The sequence below is a fragment of the Arachis stenosperma genome, chromosome 6, assembly GCF_014773155.1.
Source record: "Arachis stenosperma cultivar V10309 chromosome 6, arast.V10309.gnm1.PFL2, whole genome shotgun sequence".
Taxonomy (NCBI): domain Eukaryota; kingdom Viridiplantae; phylum Streptophyta; class Magnoliopsida; order Fabales; family Fabaceae; genus Arachis; species Arachis stenosperma.
Window position 1 is genome coordinate 62,837,463 of NC_080382.1, and position 21,858 is coordinate 62,859,320.

Below are 21,858 nucleotides of genomic sequence, written 5' to 3' on the forward strand. Positions count from 1 at the left end.
AATAGACAGATCTCCTAACCTTAACAGTGGAGGTTTAGTTGCTCATGGTTCAGAGAGGAAAACTAGGTTTCAGGTAAACTGTAATTTACATTATCAAAATGGAATGGAATCAAATCCTCTTGAAGAGAAGTTTCTTTTCTCTTTTATATCTTATCCTAATTAATTTAAATTATAATTTTTAAAACTAAATAATATCTTTTCCTATTTTAAAATAAAAATTAAAGTTTAAATCAGAATTAATTATAGCAATCAGCAAGTCTTCAGTTGATGGATGGAGACCACTTGCTTCATAGGATCCACGCCTAACTTGGGAAATAATGAGAAGTGTTCCCCTGATTCCTCCACTTTGCAGCCTCTAATCTGTGTTTTCTGGGCCGAAAACTGGGTCAAAAACAGCTAAGAAATCGCCCCCAGCATTTTTTGCGTTTTCTGCACGTGGCGCATGTCACGCGTACGCGTCAGTCACGCGTACGCATCAGGTACACGCACGCATCACTGTGCAAATCTCCAAATCACGCGCACGCATCAGGTACACGCACGCGTCGCTCCTTGCTGGTTATCTCCTTCAATTCTTGTTCTACAGAAACTCCATCAAATCCAGCTGAATGTTACCTAAAATAAACAGAATTGCACAAGACTCAAAGTGGCATCCATAGTGGCTAAAAGATAATTAATTTTTGATTAAACTCAACAAATTAAATGCAAATTCACTAGGAAAAGATATGAATGATCAGAACTAGCAAATTAAATGCACCCTCTTTTTTTTCGAAGTGTTCGGTTCTTGTTCTAATATAGCTGCATGATCAGAACACACGTAAAACAAAAGAAAAAAGTATAAACTCAATAAAAATCAAATAAATAAGAAAACCACTACTACGAAAAATAACTAAGGATACAAAATTATCGGGTTGCCTTCCGATAAGCGTTTCTTTAACGTCACTAGCTTGACGGTCAATTCTGTTAATTTCGCAGATGAGCGGACCTCTGGTGATCAATTGCGCCTCCAAGATAGTGCTTCAACCTCTGGCCATTCACTGTAAATTTCCTATCAGAATTCTCTTCCTATATTTCCACATGACCATATGGTGAAGCTCTGGTAACCACAAACGGTCCTGACCACCGGGATTTCAGCTTCCCAGAAAAGAGTTTGAGCCTTGAATTATACAGAAGCACTCTCTATCTTGGCTCAAAGACTCTGATGGCAATCTTCTTGTCTTGCAATAATTTGGTTCTCTCCTTATAGAGCTTGGCATTCTCATAGGCTGAATATCTGAATTCATCAAGCTCATTCAACTGAAGCATTCGCTTAATTCTTGCAGCTTTTGAATTAAGATTTAGATACCTGATTGCCCAGTAAGCTTTATGCTCCAGCTCAACCGGCAAGTGATAGGCCTTGCCATAGACCAACTGATAAGGGGACATGCCAATGGGAGTCTTATACGCTGTCCGGTAGGCCCAGAGAGCATCATCAAGTTACCTAGACCAGTTCTTTCTTGAAACAATGACGGTATTCTCTAGAATCCTCTTGAGTTCCCTGTTGGAAACTTCAACCTGTCCGCTTGTCTGAGGGTGATAGGGGGTTGCCACTTTATGACAGACTCCATATCTCTGCAAAAGTGAGTCCAACTGTCTGTTACAGAAATGACTTCCACCATCACTAATGAGTGTCCTTGGGACACCAAACTGGCTAAAGATATATCTCTGAACAAAGCTCATCACCACCTTGGCATCATTGGTGGATAGAGCCACAACTTCCACCCACTTGGATACATAATCAACTGCCACTATAATATAGTTGTTTGAATGTAAGGGTGGAAAAGGTCCCATGAAATTAATACCCCACATATCAAACAACTCATCCTCAAGAATCCCCTGCTATGCCATTTCATGGTTGGTGTAACAACCCTGGTTTTCGAGTTCGCGAGATCTTTTCTGAAAGTACGGAGAACTCCGGAGGATCAGTAAGGGGAGAAGCTCTGATATATCATCAAGTATCTCAATCCTCATCATCATTATGCCATCTTTAAGTTAGAACCTTTTCCGAGGCAAGCTCGATAACGCAGTCACGAAGAACATAGTTTTTGAACCGTATCGGTTAGGAGTTTTGATCCGGTTTTTTGTAAATAGTCTCAGTTTGACGAACCGGACTCGATTCATGAGAGAAGAGAGATAATAGGGTAATATTATCATTATATTAGTATTAGAAGCCTCTTGAATAATATTATAAGGTTATCTGGTCAGTTTTAGTTAAAAACAGAAAATCGGTTTAACTGGGTTCACAGTTTACTGGTGCAGCTTAGCACCAGCACTCTCTGATGACTTTAGCAATGCTAAGGCCTCATTATACATGTTTTATTCTCACAATAAATATGTTACTAGTGTCATTTATGCTAGTAGCTCAGAAAATAATTTTTAGAGATGTTTTTGCAAGTGTTCCGATACATCTAGTTTTAGTAGTTATACACCTGAGATATTTTAATATTATTTTAATCCACCTCCAAGCCAACCAATCACAACTCACCCTACACCCCCAAAACCCCCAAGGCTGGCTCATTTTCACTTTGTGGCCGAAAATAGGTAGAGAGAAAAAGAGAGAAAAGTTCTTAGTTCCAAATCTTCAAAGCTTGATTTCCGCTGAACTAAAACTCAAATCAAAATTCCAATCCGACAAAAATGATCCTCTCTTCTTTCTCTACATGATCATATGACTTATCAAGGCTAGAATCAAGGTGAGTTGGCTGCACCATCTCTCTTTTGATTCAGTTTCAAGGAAACATGCTTAAATATGTGTTTTCTTGATGTTCTTCCTTAGGAATCATGCTTAACTTGACTTGAGGGCCAAGAAACATGACTTTCCAGCAAGTCTAAGGTTAGAAATCACCTCCTAACATGCTGAGGGAGATTTGGTTAGTTGAGGATTTTTGGATTTAAAGTTGTTCTTGATGTGATTTAGGAGGAAAAAGTGCTTACGGACCACCTGAAAGTTTAACTGAATTAGGAGCAGCAAAACCAGGTAGGGTGTCACAAAATTAATCTTGATTATTTGTGTTTGAGTTGTGTGAATGTTGTATAATTTGGCTATGCTAAAAATTGGTTGCATATATGATTGATTCTTGGTTAAAATTTGGTGAAATTTTGATGAAATTTGATGAAATTCAAGCTTTAAGTTCATGTTCTTGGAGCAGCTGGGTGATGAGGGGATAATTTATACGCTTTTTGGCATTGTTTTTAGGTAGTTTTTAGTAAGTTCAAGCTACTTTTAGGGATGTTTTCATTAGTTTTTATGTTAAATTCACATTTCTGGACTTTACTATGAGTTTGTATGTTTTTCTGTGATTTCAGGTAATTTCTGGCTGAAATTGAGGGACTTGAGCAAAACTATGATAGGAGGCTGACAAAGGACTGCTGATGCTATTGGAATCTGACCTCCCTGCACTCGAAATGGATTTTCTGGAGCTACAGAACTCCAAATGGCGCGGTCTCAATGACGTTGGAAAGTAGACATCCAGAGCTTTCCCGCAATATATAATAGTCCATACTTTATTCGGGAATTGACGACGTAAAGTGGCGCTCAACGCCAAGTACATGCTGCTGTCTGGAGTCAAACGCCAGAAACACGTCACGACCCAGAGTTGAACGCCCAAAACACGTTACAACTTGGCGTTCAACTCCAAGAGAAGCCTCATCTCGTGGATAGATCAAGCTCAGCCAAAGCATACACCAAGTGGGCCCCGAAAGTGGATTTAAGCATCAAAAACTTACTCATGTAAACCCTAGTAGCTAGTTTATTATAAATAGAACTTTTTACTAGTGTATTAGACATCTCTGGACGCCTAGTCCTTAGACCATGGGGGGGCTGGCCATTCGGCCATTCCTGAACTTTTCACTTACGTATTTTTAACGGTGGAGTTTCTACACACCATAGATTAAAGGTGTGGAGCTCTGCTGTACCTCAAGTTTCAATACAGTTACTATTATTTTCTATTCAATTCTCTTTTATTCCTATTATAAGATATTCGTTGCACTTCAACTTGATGAATGTGATGATCCGTGACACTCATCATCATTCTCACCTATGAACGCGCGTGACTGACAACCACTTCCGTTCTACTTTAGGCCGAGCGCATATCTCTTAGATTCCCCAATAGAATCTTCGTGGTATAAGCTAGATAGATGGCGGCATTCATGGAAATTCGGAAAGTCTAACCTTGTCTGTGGTATTCCGAGTAGGATTCTGGGATAAAATGACTGTGATGAGCTTCAAACTCCTGAAGGCTGGGCGTTAGTGACAGACGCAAAAGAATCAAGGGATTCTATTCCAACCTGATTGAAAACCGACAGATGATTAGCCGTGTTGTGACAAAGCATAGGACCATTTTCACTGAGAGGATGGGATGTAGCCATTGACAACGGTGATGCCCTACATACAGCTTGCCATGGAAAGGAGTAAGAAGGATTGGATGAATGTAATAAGAAAGTAGAGATTCAAGAGGAGCACAGCATCTCCATACGCCTATCTGAAATTCCCACTATTGATTTACATAAGTATTTCTATCCTACTTTATTTTCTATTTATTATTAATTTTCGAACTTATCACAAATCAACTTAATCCACCTAACTGAGATTTACAAGGTGACCATAGCTTGCTTCATACCAACAATCTCCGTGGGATCGACCCTTACTCACGTAAGGTATTACTTGGACGACCCAGTGCACTTGCTGGTTAGTTGAACGGAGTTGTGAGATTCTCTAACAGTGCCTGTAACTCTTTTGGTCCAACAACAACACTAAGCTGTTGGTGCCATTACCAGGGATTATTAAGATCCCAATTCATCATACTATGATCTCTTTGGGGTATTTTTGATAGAGCCAATATTTAAATTTCATACAAGTACAAAGAGACCAATTTTGAGGATCACAATTTCTTCCACCACTGGGAAAATGAAACCCTAGGCCTAAATTGAGGTTCAATTTGTGTTAATATCATGTGGAAAAGATGGGGTTTTAGTGGCTGCTAATTTAATATGAATTATGGTAAAAATCGGTTACTGAAAAGACTGAAAAACGGGTAAAAACAGAGAAAGAATCTGAAGAATTTATGAAGAACATGAAAAACACTTTAAGTGTGATGAAGAACAATGAAGAACAGGCTTTAGATCCTTAAAAGGGCAAGGAAGTAAAAATGTTGGTGTTTAAGGGGTTATTTAGTAATTTCTGAAAGTTAGGGTGGTTAAAGTAGAAATATTAAAAATTACGGGTGGTAAAAAGTGAATTTTAAAGGTTAAAAGTAAAAGGTAAGTTAATTTTCGAAAATTAATAATAAAATAATAAATAAAAATAAAATATTAAATAATAATATTTAATTAAAAATAATATTTTAATAAAAATAATAAAATAATGCGGAAAAGGCAGTTTTTTGTAAAAGCTTTAGAAAGACCGCTTTAAGCGCATGATCTCATAATTACCTTCATAAGACACTTAGGGAGTGGTAAGAACATATTAGGGAGGCAAAGATAAATAAAAGATAAAAATTTGAAGAAAAGATAAAAATCGAAGTAAAAGTCTGTAAAGTATTAATGACAGAAAAACAGACAGAGACTAGCGAACGAACTAGGGCAACATAGTTAGTCCTTGAGTTGCGACTCGGGTTAGGTATTATATGAAAAGTTAAACTATTTCAGTATAGACTTAATGAACCTATACTTGGGACAGGCTAACTATTCATACCAAAATTTACATAAGCTTTAAATACATACGTTAAACAGAAAAATCGGAGAAAAGTAAACAGATACAGAGAAGAGAGTAATTTGAGCGGAGTAAAGAGAAAAAGAGAAAAGAGTGGTATGATAAAAAGTAGAGGACCTGTTGAAGGGTCATTTGTTACTTAAAGCAACCCAAGAGGTGCTTGTTTGTTTATTTGTCGCATTAAGGCAACTCCAGAGTTATTTGTTTGTTCATCTGCTGCATTGAGGCAGTCAGATAGATGGTGGTGCAACCACTGAGAACGCTTTCCTGCGGTACAGATCCATATTTTAATTCTGTAAGGCAGAGGGGTTATTTCCTGCTACAGAAGTACCGTGACCACCTGTTCTATTTCTGTAGTGGCAGATGGGTTATTTCCTGTATATAGAAGGTGTGTCGGCATACATCCCTGCAGTGGCAGATGTGTTATTTCCTGCGTGCAGTGGACCCTATGGTGGAAGAGGGGTTATTTCCTGTACACAGGAGTATAGCCAACTGGAAAGCCATACCCGTTTCAGCTGCTTCGGGTTACGTCGGGAGCGGGTAGAAACCGACAGATGAGCTCATTACCTGCACTAGGGCTAGACATGCATCATACTTGGTTGTGCATTTTCTCTATTATGATTGTTGCATGAATGTAAGCTTTCTTTGTTTGTATTCTATTCTCCGTGTATGTGTCTGTGTTTTACTTTCTTGTATTCTTTTGTTTGTGAATTGTTTTCTGTTTTCTCTATTTTCTCTATTTATCTGTCTTCTGTTTACTACTTCTCTATATTTTGTTATTCGTCTGCCAAACAACACAGAATTAATGAACTTAACTAATAACCCCAACCCTACTAAGAACTCCCCAGTTCTTACCCCTTCTCTCTCCCTTCTCCCTCCAGATGGAAGCATGAGTACCCTTCCGTAGTTCGCTGATAACCGTCCGTAAAGAGGATTTCGCTCTAGGTAGTCTTCTGAGTCTAGGGAGAATCCTGTTCTCTGTTCATATGTATATACGATGAGACCAGCCGATGTCTACATCCCGTTTGTACGCAAACTTTAACCTAAATATTGTGTACGAGACTCTTGTTTTGTGGCTACTTGATGAGGTACTAGAGTGACTACATATGGCAATGACTGATCGTGCATAGGAGTGATAGATGACCTTCCACCTTTTGATGACGTTCCACCCGACTTGAGTTTTGAAGACTTAGAACGTACTTTCCCTCACTTTAGTAGTTTAGAGGGACTAGGTGAGTATAGAGTCCAAGCTAGCCTGGGTGCCAGTTTAGGGACTTCTTGAACAGGTCAGGGCCTGGGATATTGAATGTATATATATGTATATAGATATTATTTAGCTATATCTAGGGGTGTTCTAACTAAAGATCTTTACTCTAATAAAGGCTGGTTCACGGAATGTTATCAATTGCTTGAGATGTATTTATGTATGGTTGTTTATAACTGTTTATTCTATTATTATATGTGAATTGCTTATGAATGATTCTGTTTATTAATCCAAACGTTTTTTTTTTTAAAAAGGTACCTCGCAAACTAATTACGCTTTTAACAACGAATCAGGCTCATATAATAAATAATAGATAATAATTAGGATGACAAATTGGTCGCGCTCAGTTTCCGGTATGTCCTAGGCGTATTAAAAATTGGGTCGTTACAGTTGGCAGGGAGATTCATGGCTTTTTTACATCTGTCATAATGCTTTACAAATTCTCTCGAATCTCTGAAGAGAGTCGGCCACTAAAACCCGCTCTGAAGGACCTTTGTATCTGTCCTTTCACCACCAAAGTGGCCTCCATAATCTGAACCATGACAGTGCCAAAGAATCTACTATTTTTCCTCATCTGGGACACATCTCTGGATGATACCATCTGAACACCTTTTAAAAAGGTATGGTTCCTCCCAAATATAGTACTTTGCATCAGTCAATAGCTTCTTTACTTGTTGCCTACTGTACTCCTTTGGAATGAAATTCATGGCCTTATAATTTGCAATGTCTGTAAACCATAGAGCCTGCTGAATGAGGAACAATTGCTCATCGGGAAACGTCTCAGTTACAGCTATGGGTGGTTGTACTCCTGCTTCAGGCTCTATTCTGGAAAGATGGTCAGCTACTTGATTTTTTGACCCTTTCCTGTCTTTTATCTCAATATCAAACTCCCGAAGGAGCAATACCCATCTGATTAATCTTGGTTTAGAATCCTGTTTGGTTAAAAGGTACTTCAAAGTAGCATGATCAGTATAAACAATGACCTTAGAACCAATTAAATATGACCTAAACTTATCAACAACATACACAATAGCTAATAATTCTTTTTCTGTAGTTGTGTAATTCTTTTGGGCACCATTTAATACACGACTAGCATAGTAAATGACATGTACAAGCTTACCATGCTTCTGTCCTAAAAGAGCTCCTATAGCAAAGTTACTAGCATCACACATCAATTCAAATGGTAGATCCCAGTCAGGGGGAGCTATAATGGGGGCAGAGGTAAGGTTTGCTTTCAGAGTTTCAAAAGCATGCAGGCAATCATGCCTGAACCTTTCACTTATGTATTTTCAACGGTGGAGTTTCTACACACCATAGATTAAGGGTGTGGAGCTCTGCTGTACCTCAAGTTTCAATACAATTACTATTATTTTTTATTCAATTCTCTTTTATTCTTATTCCAAGATACACGTTGCACTTCAACTTGATGAATGTGATGATCCATGACACTCATCATCATTCTCACCTACGAACGCACGTGACTGACAACCACTTCCGTTCTACTTTAGGCCTGGCGTATATCTCTTAGATTCCCCAACAGAATCTTCATGGTATAAACTAGATAGATGGCAGCATTCATGGGAATCCGGAAAGTCTAACCTTTTCTGTGGTATTTCGAGTAGGATTCTGGGAATCTGGAAAGTCTAACCTTGTCTGTGGTATTCTGAGTAGGATTCTGGTATTGAATGACTGTGACAAACTTCAAACTCCTGAAGGCTGGGTGTTAGTGATAGACGCAAAAGAATCAAGGGATTTTATTCCAACCTGATTGAGAACCGATAGATGATTAGCCGTGCTGTGACAGAGTGGTGCACGAAATTGTGATTCATTCTTTTCACAACTCAACAGTCCCAGGTAATAGCTCCAAAAACTTGGTGCTCAATACCATGGTCTAAACATAATTTTACAACTTCGCACAACTAACCAGCAAGTGCACTGGGTCGTCCAAGTAATAAACCTTACGCGAGTAAGGGTCGATCCCACGGAGATTGTTGGTATGAAGCAAGCTATGGTTATCTTGTAAATCTCAGTCAGGCAGATTCAATTGGTTATGGATGATATATGAATAAAGCATAAAATAAAGATAGAGATACTTATGTAATTCATTGGTGAGAACTTCAGATAAGCGAATGGAGATGCTTTGTCCCTTCCGTCTCTCTGCTTTCCTACTGTCTTCATCCAATCCTTCTTACTCCTTTCCATGGCAAGCTGTATGTTGGGCATCACCGTTGTCAGTGGCTACAATCCCGTCCTCTCAGTGAAAATGTTCAACGCACCCTGTCACGGCACGGCTAATCATCTGTCGGTTCTCAATCAGGTTAGAATAGAATCCATTGATTCTTTTGCGTCTGTCACTAACGCCCAGCCTTTAGGAGTTTGAAGCTCGTCACAATCATTCAATCATTGAATCCTACTCAGAATACCACAGACAAGGTTTAGACCTTCCGGATTCTCTTGAATGCCACCATCAATTCTAGCTTATACCACGAAGATTCCGATTAAGAAATCCAAGAGATAAACATTCAAGCCTTGTTTGCTTGTAGAACGGGAGTGGTTGTCAGGCACGCATTCATAAGTGAGAATGATGATGAGCGTCACATAATCATCACATTAATCAAGTTCTTGAGTGCGAATGAATATCTTGGAATAAGAACAAGCTGAATTGAATAGAAGAACAATAGTAATTGCATTAATACTCGAGGTACAGCAGAGCTCCACACCTTAATCTATGGTGTGTAGAAACTCCACCATTGAAAATACATAAGAACAAGGTCTAGGCATGGCCATGAGGCCAGCCCCCAAAACATGATCAAAAGATTCAAAGATCTCAAGATGAAAATACAATAGTAAAAGGTCCTATTTGTAGAGAACTAGTAGCCTAGGGTTTACAGAAATGAGTAAATGACATAAAAATCCACTTCCAGGCCCACTTGGTGTGTGCTTGGGCTGAGCATTAAAGCATTTTCATGTAGAGACTCTTCTTGGAGTTAAACGCCAGCTTTTGTGCCAGTTTGGGCGTTTAACTCCCATTCTTGTGCCAGTTCCGGCGTTTAACGCCGGGCAGTTTTGAGCTGATTTGGAATGCCGGTTTGGGCCATCAAATCTCGGGCAAAGTATGGACTATTATACATTGCTGGAAAGCCCAGGATGTCTGCTTTCCAACGCCGTTGAGAGCGCGCCAATTGGGCTTCTGTAGCTACAGAAAATCCACTTCGAGTGCAGGGAGGTCAGAATCCAACAGCATCTGCAGTCGTTTTAAGTCTCTGAATCAGATTTTTGCTCAGGTCCCTCAATTTCAGCCAGAAAATATCTGAAATCACAGAAAAACATACAAACTCATAGTAAAGTCCAGAAAAGTAAATTTTAACTAAAAACTAATAAAAATATGATAAAAACTAACTAAAACATACTAAAAACAATGCCAAAAAGCGTATAAATTATCCGCTCATCACAACACCAAACTTAAATTGTTGCTTGTCCCCAAGCAACTGAAAATCAAATAAGATAAAAAGAAGATAATATGCAATGAATTCCAAAAACATCTATGAAGATCAGTATTAATTAGATGAGCGGGGCTTTTAGATTTTTGCCTCTGAATAGTTTTGGCATCTCACTGTATCCTTTGAAATTCAGAATGATTGGCTTCTATAGGAACTCAGAATCCAGATAGTGTTATTGATTCTCCTAGTTAAGTATGATGATTCTTGAACATAGCTACTTTATGAGTCTTGGCCGTGGCCCAAAGCACTCTGTCTTCCAGTATTACCGCCGGATACATACATGCCACAGACACATAATTGGGTGAACCTTTTCAGATTGTGATCAGCTTTGCTAGAGTCCCCAATTAGAGATGTCCAGGGTTCTTAAGCACACTCTTTTTGCCTTGGATCACAACTTTATTTTTTTCTTTTTCTCTCTTTTTTTTTTCGTTTTTCTCCTTTTTCTTTTTTTCTTTTTTTTTTTGTATTCACTGCTTTTTCTTGCTTCAAGAATCATTTTTATGATTTTTCAGATCCTCAGTAACATGTCTCCTTTTTTATCATTCTTTCAAGAGCCAACCATTCATGAACAACAAATTCAAAAGACATATGCACTGTTTAAGCATACACTCAGAAAACAAAAGTATTGCCACCACATCAAAATAATTAATCTGTTATAAAATTCAAAATTCATGCAATTCTTCTCTTTTTCAATTAAGAACATTTTTCATTTAAGAAAGGTGATGGATTCATAGGACATTAATAACTTTAAGGCATAGACACTAAGACACTAATGATCATAAGACACAAACATAGATAAACATAAGCATAATTTTCGAAAAACAGAAAAATAAAGAACAAGGAAATTAAAGAACGGGTCCACCTTAGTGATGGCGGCTTGTTCTTCCTCTTGAAGATCTTATGGATTGCTTGAGCTGCTCAATGTCTCTTCCTTGCCTTTGTTGCTCATCTCTCATGATTCTTTAATCTTCTCTAATTTCATGGAGGAGGATGGAATGTTCTTGGTGCTCCACCCTTAGTTGTCCCATGTTGGAACTCAATTCTCCTAGGGAGGTGTTGATTTGCTCCCAATAGTTTTGTGGAGGAAAGTGCATCCCTTGAGGCATCTCAGGGATTTCATGATGAGTGGGATCTCTTGTTTGCTCCATCCTTTTCTTAGTGATGGGCTTGTCCTCATCAATGGGGATGTCTCCCTCTATGTCAACTCCAACTGAATAACAGAGGTGACAAATGAGATGAGGAAAGGCTAACCTTGCCAAGGTAGAGGACTTGTCCGCCACCTTATAAAGTTCTTGGGCTATAACCTCATGAACTTCTACTTCTTCTCCAATCATGATGCTATGGATCATGATGGCCCGGTCTAGAGTAACTTCAGACCGGTTGCTAGTGGGAATGATTGAGCGTTGGATAAACTCCAACCATCCCCTAGCTACGGGCTTGAGGTCATGCCTTCTCAATTGAACCGGCTTCCCTCTTGAATCTCTCTTCCATTGGGCGCTCTCTTCACAGATGTCTATGAGGACTTGGTCCAACCTTTGATCAAAGTTGACCCTTCTAGTGTAAGGGTGTTCATCTCCTTGCATCATGGGCAAGTTGAATGCCAACCTTACATTTTCCGGACTAAAATCTAAGTATTTCCCTCGAACCATTGTAAGCCAATTCTTTGGGTCCGGGTTCACACTTTGATCATGGTTCTTGGTGATCCATGCATTGGCATAGAACTCTTGAACCATCAAGATTCCGACTTGTTGAATAGGGTTGGTAAGAACTTCCCAACCTCTTCTTCGGATCTCATGTCAAATCTCCGGATATTCACTCTTTTTGAGTTTAAAAGGGACCTCAGGGATCACCTTCTTCAAGGCCACAACTTCATAGAAGTGGTCTTGATGCACCCTTGAGATGAATCTCTCCATCTCCATGACTCGGAGGTGAAAGCTTTTGCCTTCCCTTTCCTATTTCTAGAGGTTTCTCCGGCCTTGGATGCCATAAATGGTTATGGAAAAACAAAAAGCAATGCTTTTACCACACCAAACTTAAAAGGTTTGCTCGTCCTCGAGCAAAAGAAGAAAGAAGAGAGTAGAAGAAGAAGAAATAGAGGAGATGGAGGTGGCTTTGTGGTTCGGCCAAAGGGGGAGAAGTAGTGTTTAGGGTGTGTGAAAATGAGGGAGTGAAGATGGGTTTATATAGGGGCGGAGAGAGGGGTAGGGTTCGGTTATGGGAGGGTGGGTTTAGGAGGGAAAGTGGTTTGAATTTGAATGGTGAGGTAGGTGAGGTTTTATGAAGGATGGATGTGAGTGGTGAAGAGAATAGTGGGATTTGATAGGTGAGGGGTTTTTTGGGGAAGAGTGGTTGAGGTGATTGGTGAATGGGTGGAGAAGAAGAGAGAGGGTGGTGGGGTAGGTGGGGATCCTGTGGGGTCCACAGATCCTGAGGTGTCAAGGAAAAGTCATCCCTGCACCAAGTGGCGAGCAAAAATACTCTCTGTGCCAATTCTGGCGTTAAACGCCGGGCTGGTGCCCATTTCTGGCGTTTAACGCCAACTTCTTGCCCTTTTCTGGCATTTAACGCCAGTCTGGTGCCTCTTTCTGGCATTAAACGCCCAGAATGGTGCCAGACTGGGCGTTAAACACCAATTTTCTAGCTTCACTGGCGTTTAAATGCCAGCAAGTTCTCCTCAGGGTGTGCTGTTTTTCTTTCTGTTTTTCATTCTGTTTTTGCTTTTTCAATTGATTTTGTGACTTCCCATGATCATCAACCTACAGAAAACATAAAATAACAAAGGAAAATAGATTAAATATAACATTGCGTTGCCTCCCAACAAGCGCTTCTTTAATGTAAGTAGCTTAACAGAGGTCTCTCATGGAGCCTCACAGATACTCAGAGCAATGTTGGAACCTCCCAACACCAAACTTAGAGTTTGAATGCGGGGGTTCAACACCAAACTTAGAAGTTGGTTGTGGCCTCCCAACACCAAACTTAGAGTTTGATTGTGGGGGCTCTGTTTGACTCTGTTTTGAGAGAAGCTCTTCATGCTTACTCTCCATGGTAACAGAGGGATATCCCTTGAGCCTTAAACATAAAGGACTCTTCATTCACTTGAATGATCAATTCACCTCTGTCAACATCAATCACAGCCTTTGTTGTGGCTAGGAAGGGTCTGCCAAGGATGATGGATTCATCCATGCACTTTCCAGTCTCTAGGACTATGAAATCAGCAGGGATGTAATGGTCTTCAATCTTTACCAAAATATCCTCTACAAGTCCATAAGCTTGTTTTCTTGAATTGTCTGCCATCTCTAGTGAGATTCTTGCAGCTTGCACCTCAAAGATCCCTAGCTTCTCCATTACAGAGAGAGGCATGAGGTTTACACTTGACCCTAGGTCACACAGAGCCTTCTTAAAGGTCATGGTGCCTATGGTACAAGGTATTGAAAACTTCCCAGGATCTTGTCTCTTTTGAGGTAATTTCTGCCTAGACAAGTCATCTAGTTCTTTGGTGAGCAAAGGAGGTTCGTTCTCCCAAGTCTCATTACCAAATAACCTGTCATTTAGCTTCATGATTGCTCCAAGGTATTTAGCAACTTGCTCTTCAGTGACATACTCATCCTCTTCAGAGGAAAAATACTCATCAGAGCTCATGAATGGCAGAAGTAAATCCATTGGAATCTCTATGGTCTCAGTGTGAGCCTCAGATTCCCATGGTTCCTCATTAGGGAACTCATTGGAGGCCAGTGGATGTCCATTGAGGTCTTCCTCAGTGGCGTTCACTGCCTCTCCCGCCTCTCTAAGTTCGGCCATGTTGATGGCCTTACATTCTCCTTTTGGATTCTCTTCTGTATTGCTTGGAAGAGTACTAGGAGGGAGTTCAGTAATTTTCTTGCTCAGCTGTCCCACTTGTGCCTCCAAATTCCTAATGGAGGACCTTGTTTCAGTCATGAAACTTTGAGTGGTTTTGATTAGATCAGAGACCATGGTTGCTAAGTCAGAGTGGCTCTGCTTAGAATTCTCTGTCTGTTGCTGAGAAGATGATGGAAAAGGCTTGCCATTGCTAAACCTGTTTCTTCCATCATTATTGTTGTTGAAACCTTGTTGAGGTATCTGTTGATCCTTCCATGAGAGATTTGGATGATTTCTCCATGAAGAATTATAGGTGTTTCCATAGGGTTCTCCCATGTAATTCACCTCTTCCATTGAAGGGTTCTCAGGATCATAAGCTTCTTCTTCAGATGAAGCATCCTTAGTACTGCCAGGTGCAGCTTGCATTCCAGACAGACTTTCAGAAATCAAATTGACTTACTAAGTCAATATTTTATTTTGAGCCAATATGGCATTCAGAGTATCAATCTCAAGAACTCCTTTCTTCTGATTTGTCCCATTGTTCACAGGATTCCATTCAGAAGTGTACATGAATTGGTTATTTGCAACCATCTCAATGAGCTATTGAGCTTCTGCAGGCGTCTTCTTCAGATGAAGAGATCCTCCAGCAGAGCTATCCAATGACATCTTGGATAGTTCAGAGAGACCATCATAGAAAATACCTATGATGCTCCATTCAGAAAGCATGTCAGAGGGACACTTTCTGATTAATTGTTTGTATCTTTCCCATGCTTCATAGAGGGATTCTCCTTCCTTTTGTCTGAAGGTTTGGACTTCCACTCTAAGCTTACTCAATTTTTGAGGTGGAAAGAACTTTGCCAAGAAGGCATTGACTAGCTTTTCCCAAGAGTTCAGGCTTTCTTTAGGTTGTGAATCCAACCATATCCTAGCTCTGTCTCTTACAGCAAATGGGAATAGCATAAGTCTGTAGACTTCAGGGTCAACCCCATTAGTCTTGACAGTGTCACAGATTTGCAAGAATTCAGCTAAAATCTGATGAGGATCTTCCAATGGAAGTCCATGGAACTTGCAATTCTGTTGCATTAGAGAAACTAATTGAGGCTTAAGCTCAAAGTTGTTTGCTCCAATGGCAGGGATAGAGATGCTTCTCCCATAGAAGTCGGGAGTAGGTGCAGTAAAGTCACCCAGCACCTTCCTTGCATTATTGGCATTATTGTTGTTTTCGGCTGCCATGGGTTCTTCCTGTTTGAAGATTTCTGTTAGGTCCTCTACAGAGAGTTGTGCCTTAGCTTCTCTTAGCTTTTGCTTCAAGGTCCTTTCAGGTTCAGGGTCAATCTCAACAAGAATGCTTTTGTCTTTGCTCCTGCTCATATGAAAAAGAAGAGAACAAGAAAATATGGAATCCTCTATGTCACAGTATAGAGATTCTTTGAGGTGTCAGAGGAAAAGAAAAATAGAAGGATGAAGTATAGGAATTCGAACTTATCAAGAGACATAGAGTTCGAATTTGTTCATTGAGGAATAGTGTTAGTCCATAAATAGACGGATGTGAGAAGAGGGGAAGAAGTTTTCGAAAATTAATTAAAAACATTTTAAAAACATTTTGAAAAATTGATTGATTTTCGAAAACTAAGATTGAAAAAAAAATCAAGTGATTTTTGAAAAAGATTTTGAAATTAGAAATAAAAAAGATATGATTGAAAACTATTTTGAAAAAGACGTGATTAAAAAGATATGATTGAAAAGTTATGATTTTAAAAAGATGTGATTGAGAAGATATGATTTGAAAAACAATTTAAAAAGATTTGATTTTAAAAATTAATGACTTGGCTAACAAGGAAATATATGATTCAAACATTAAACCTTTCTCAACAGAAAAGGCAACATACTTGAGATGTTGAATCAAATCATTAATTGATAGCAAGTATTTTTGAAAATGGAAAGAAATTGATTTTGAAAAAGATTTGATTGAAAGTATATGATTTGAAAAAGATTTGATTTTGAAAAATTTTGAAAACAAAAAAAAAAATCTGAATTGAAAACAGAATCTTCCCTCTTGTGCCATCCTGGCGTTAAATGCCCAGAATGGTGCACATTCTGGCGTTTAACGCCCAAAGCACTACCCTTTTGGGCGTTAAACGCCCAACCAGGCACCCTGGCTGGCGTTTAAACGCCAGTTTGCCTTCCTCACTGGGCGTTTTGAACGTCCAGCTTTTTCTGTGTAATTCCTTTGCTGTATGTTCTGAATCTTCAATTCTCTATATTATTGACTTGAAAAGACACAAATTAAAAATTTTTTTTTGGATTTTTGATGTTGAGGAATAATCGAAATACAACTAAAATCAAATAACAATGCATGCAAGACACCAAACTTAGCAGTTTGTATACTACTGACACTAACAAAATGAGAATGCATATGAGAAACAACAAAACACTCAAGTCAAGAGAATTTAAATATCAGAGCAAGGAAATCATCAAGAACAACTTGAAGATTAATGAAGACACATGAATGAATGCAAGAAGAACAGAAACATGCAATTGACACCAAACTTAAAATGAGACTCTAGACTCAACAAGAAACATACAATATTTTTGGTTTTTATGATTTTGTAAAATTTTTTTTTTTGAAAATTAAGTGGAAAAAGAAAATAAAGATATCAAAATTCTTAATGAGAATTCCAGGAATCATGCAATGTTAGTCTAAACCTTTAGTCTAAAGGAATTAGACATGGCTAGCCAAGTTTCAGCAGGACATTACATTCAAGAGCTAAATTGATGAGAATCAATCAGCTTTGGTGATGATAAGAACATCATCTTGAAACACTAGAATTAATTCTTAAGAACTCTGAAGATAAATACCTAATCTAAGCAACAAGATGAACCGTCAGTTTTCCAAACTCGAAACAATCCCCGGCAACGGCACCAAAAACTTGGTGCACGAAATTGTGATTCATTCTTTTCACAACTCAACAGTCCCAGGTAATAGCTCCAAAAACTTGGTGCTCAATACCATGGTCTAAACATAATTTCACAACTTCGCACAACTAACCAGCAAGTGCACTGGGTCGTCCAAGTAATAAACCATACACGAGTAAGGGTCGATCCCACGAAGATTGTTGGTATGAAGCAAGCTATGGTCATCTTGTAAATCTCAGTCAGGCAGATTCAATTGGTTATGGATGATATATGAATAAAGCATAAAATAAAGATAGAGATACTTATGTAATTCATTGGTGAGAACTTCAGATAAGCGAATGGAGATGCTTTGTCCCTTCCGTCTCTCTGCTTTTCTACTGTCTTCATCCAATCCTTCTTACTCCTTTCCATGGCAAGCTGTATGTTGGGCATCACCGTTGTCAGTGGCTACAATCCCGTCCTCTCAGTGAAAATGTTCAACGCACCCTGTCACGGCACGGCTAATCATCTGTCGGTTCTCAATCAGGTTCGAATAGAATCCATTGATTCTTTTGCGTCTGTCACTAACGCCCAGCCTTCAGGAGTTTGAAGCTCGTCACAATCATTCAATCATTGAATCCTACTCAGAATACCACAGACAAGGTTTAGACCTTCCTGATTCTCTTGAATGCCGCCATCAATTCTAGCTTATACCACGAAGATTCCGATTAAGGAATCCAAGAGATAAACATTCAAGCCTTGTTTGCTTGTAGAACGGGAGTGGTTGTCAGGCACGCGTTCATAAGTGAGAATGATGATGACCGTCACATAATCATCACATTCATCAAGTTCTTGAGTGCGAATGAATATCTTGGAATATGAACAAGCTGAATTGAATAGAAGAACAATAGTAATTGCATTAAAACTCGAGGTACAGCAGAGCTCCACACCTTAATCTATGGTGTGTAGAAACTCCACCGTTGAAAATACATAAGAACAAGGTCTAGGTAGGTCGTGAGGCCAGTCCCCAAAACATGATCAAAAGATTCAAAGATCTCAAGATGAAAATACAATAGTAAAAGGTCCTATTTGTAGAGAACTAGTAGCCTAGGGTTTACAGAAATGAGTAAATGACATAAAAATCCACTTCCGGGCCCACTTGGTGTGTGCTTGGGCTGAGCATTGAAGAATTTTCATGTAGAGACTCTTCTTGGAGTTAAACGCCAGCTTTTGTGCCAGTTTGGGCGTTTAACTCCCATTCTTGTGCCAGTTCCGGCGTTTAACGCCGGGCAGTTTTGAGCTGATTTGGAACGCCGGTTTGGGCCATCAAATCTCGAGAAAAGTATAGATTATTATACATTTCTGGAAAGCCCAGGATGTCTACTTTCCAACGCCTTTGAGAGCGCGCCAATTGGACTTCTGCTGCTCCAGAAAATCCACTTCGAGTGCAGGAAGGTCAGAATCCAACAGCATCTGCAGTCCTTTTATGTCTCTGAATCAGATTTTTGCTCAGGTCCCTCAATTTCAGCCAGAAAATACCTGAAATCACAGAAAAACACACAAACTCATAGTAAAGTCTAGAAAAGTGAATTTTAACTAAAAACTAATAAAAATATGATAAAAACTAACTAAAACATACTAAAAACATACTAAAAACAATGCCAAAAAGCGTATAAATTATCCGCTCATCACAGAGCATAGGACCATTTTCACTGAGAGGATGGGATGTAGCCATTGACAACGGTGATGCCCTACATACAGCTTGCCATGGAAAGGAGTAAGAAGGATTGGATGAATGTAATAAGAAAGTAGAGATTCGAGAGGAGCACAGCATCTCCATATGCCTATCTGAAATTCCCACCATGGAATTATATGAGTAACTATTTACTATTTTATTTTCTATTTATTATTAATTTTTGAACTTATCATAAACCATTTAATCTGTATAACTGAGATTTACAAGGTGACCATAGCTTGCTTTACACCAACAATCTCTGTGGGATCGACCCTTACTCACGTAAGGTATTACTTGGTTGACCCAGTACACTTGCTGGTTAAGTTGAACGGAGTTGTGACCACACATAGTTGTGAACCATGGCATTGGAACCAAGTTTTTGGCGCCATTACTAGGGAAAGAAAAAGCAATGAATTTTACAAAATACAATAACAAATGAATCACAATTTCGTCCACCAAGTTTTTGGCGCCGTTGCCGGGGATTGTTCGAGTATGGACAACTGACGGTTCATCTTGTTGCTCAGATTAGGTAATTTTCTTTTCAAAAAGTTTTCAAAAAATTTTCAAAATTTTTTTTTATTTTTCGTTTTTCTAATAATATTTTTCGAAAAAAATAATAAAAATACAAAAAAAATTCATAAAATCATAAAAATAAAAAATATTTTGTGTTTCTTGTTTGAGTCTTGAGTCAACTTTTAAGTTTGGTGTCAATTGCATGCTTTAAAAATTTTTCTTGCATTTTTCGAAAATTCATGCATTCATGGTGTTCTTCATGATCTTCAAGTTGTTCTTGACAAGTCTTCTTGTTTGGTCTTGATGTTTTCTTGCTTTGTGTTGTTTGTTGTTTTTCATATGCATTTTTCGTTTGTTAGAGTCCATGCATTAAAGATTTCTAAGTTTGGTGTCTTGCATGTTTTCTTTGCATTAAAAATTTTTCAAAAATATGTTCTTGATGTTCATCATGATCTTCAAAGTGTTCTTGGTGTTCATCTTGACATTCATAGTGTTCTTGCATGCATCATGTGTTTTGATCCAAAATTTTAAAGTTTTTGGGTCATAATTGTGTTTTTCTCTCTCATAACTAAAATTTCAAAAATAAAAAAAAATAAATATCTTTTCCTTTTTTTTCTCTCAAAATTTCGAAAATTTGACGTTGACTTAGTCAAAAATTTTCAAAATTAATTGTTTCTTACAAGTCAAATCAAATTTTCAAATTTTAAAAATCTTATCTTTTCAAAATCTTTTTCAAAAATCATATCTTTTCCATTTTTTTCTTTTTTTTTCGAAAATTTCAAAAATCTTTTTCAAAATATTTTCAAAATCTTTTTCTTATCTTTATATCATATTTTTCGAAATTACACTAACAATTAATGTGATTGATTCAAAAATTTGAAGTTTGTTACTTTCTTGTTAAAAAAGGTTCAATCTTTAAGTTCTAGAATCATATCTTTTAGTTTCTTGTTAGTTAAGTAATTTTAAAAATTAAATCTTTTTCAAATATATCTTATCTTATCTTCTTATCTTATCTTTTTATCTTATCTTTTTCAAAAATTTTATCTTTTTTAAAATTTGATTTCAAAATATCTTATCTAACTTCTTATCTTCTAATCTTTTCAAATTTGATTTTAATATCTTTTTCAACTAACTATTTGACTTTTTGTTTGTTTCTTATCTTTTTCAAAACCACCTAACTACTTTTCCCTCTCTAATTTTCGAAAATATCTCATCTCTTTTTCAAAAATTCTTTTTGTTTTTAAAATTTTGATTTTAATTCTATCTTATCTTTAATTTTCGAAAATCATTAACTCATTTTCAAACTTATTTTCGAATTTCTCCCTCGCTCATCTCTTTTTATTTATTTAATTATTTACTAACACTTCTCTTCACCTCTCTTCATCTAAATATCCAAACCCACTCTTCTTCACTCTTCTTCCCTTTCTTTTTCTACTAACATAAAGGAATCTCTATATTGTTACATAGAGGATTCCTCTTCTTTTCTTGTTTTCTTCTCTTTCATATGAGCAGGAACAAGGAAAAAGGCACTCTTGTTGAAATTGATCCCGAACCTGAAAGGACTCTGAAAAGGAAACTAAGAAAAGCTAAATTACAACAATCTAAAGGTAACCTTTCAGAAATATTAGAACAAGAGAAGGAGATGGCAGCCGAACCCAACAACAATAATGCAAGGAGAATGCTTGGTGACTACACAAAACCAACGTCCAAATTTGATGGAAGAAGCATCTCCATTCCTGCCATTGGAGCCAATAATTTTGAGCTTAAACCTCAACTAGTTGCTTTAATGCAATAGAATTGCAAGTTTTATGGACTTCCATCTGAATATCCTTACCAGTTTTTAACTGAGTTCTTGCAGATTTGTGAGACTGTTAAGACGAATGGAGTTGATCCTGAAGTCTACAGACTCATGCTTTTCCCTTTTGCTGTAAGAGACAGAGCTAGAATATGGTTGGATTCACAACCTAAGGATAGCCTGGACTCCTGGGATAAGCTGGTCACGGCCTTCTTGGATAAATTCTTTCCTCCTCAAAAGCTGAGCAAGCTTAGAGTGGATGTTCAGACCTTCAAACAAAAAGATGGTGAATCCCTCTATGAAGCTTGGGAAAGATACAAGCAGTTGACCAAAAAATGTCCATCTGACATGTTTTCATAATGGACCATATTAGATATATTCTATTATGGTCTATCTGAGTTTTCGAAAATGTCATTGGACCATTCTGCAGGTGGATCTATTCACCTAAAGAAAACACCTGCAGAGGCTCAAGAACTCATTGACATGGTTGCAAATAACCAATTCATGTACACTTCTGAGAGGAATTCCGTGAATAATGGGACACCTCAGAGGAAGGGAGTTCTTGAAATTGAT

The 21,858-nt window shown here is 38.1% G+C and overlaps 1 non-coding gene across 1 annotated transcript; it reads right to left on the reverse strand.

The window, feature by feature from the left end:
* Nucleotides 1–21,531: 21,531 nt before the first annotated feature.
* Nucleotides 21,532–21,635, reverse strand: LOC130937141 (small nucleolar RNA R71). Its single transcript, XR_009068373.1, has one exon. It is a non-coding gene; the product is annotated as a small nucleolar RNA R71 (small nucleolar RNA).
* Between the last annotated feature and the right edge of the window lie 223 nt (nt 21,636–21,858).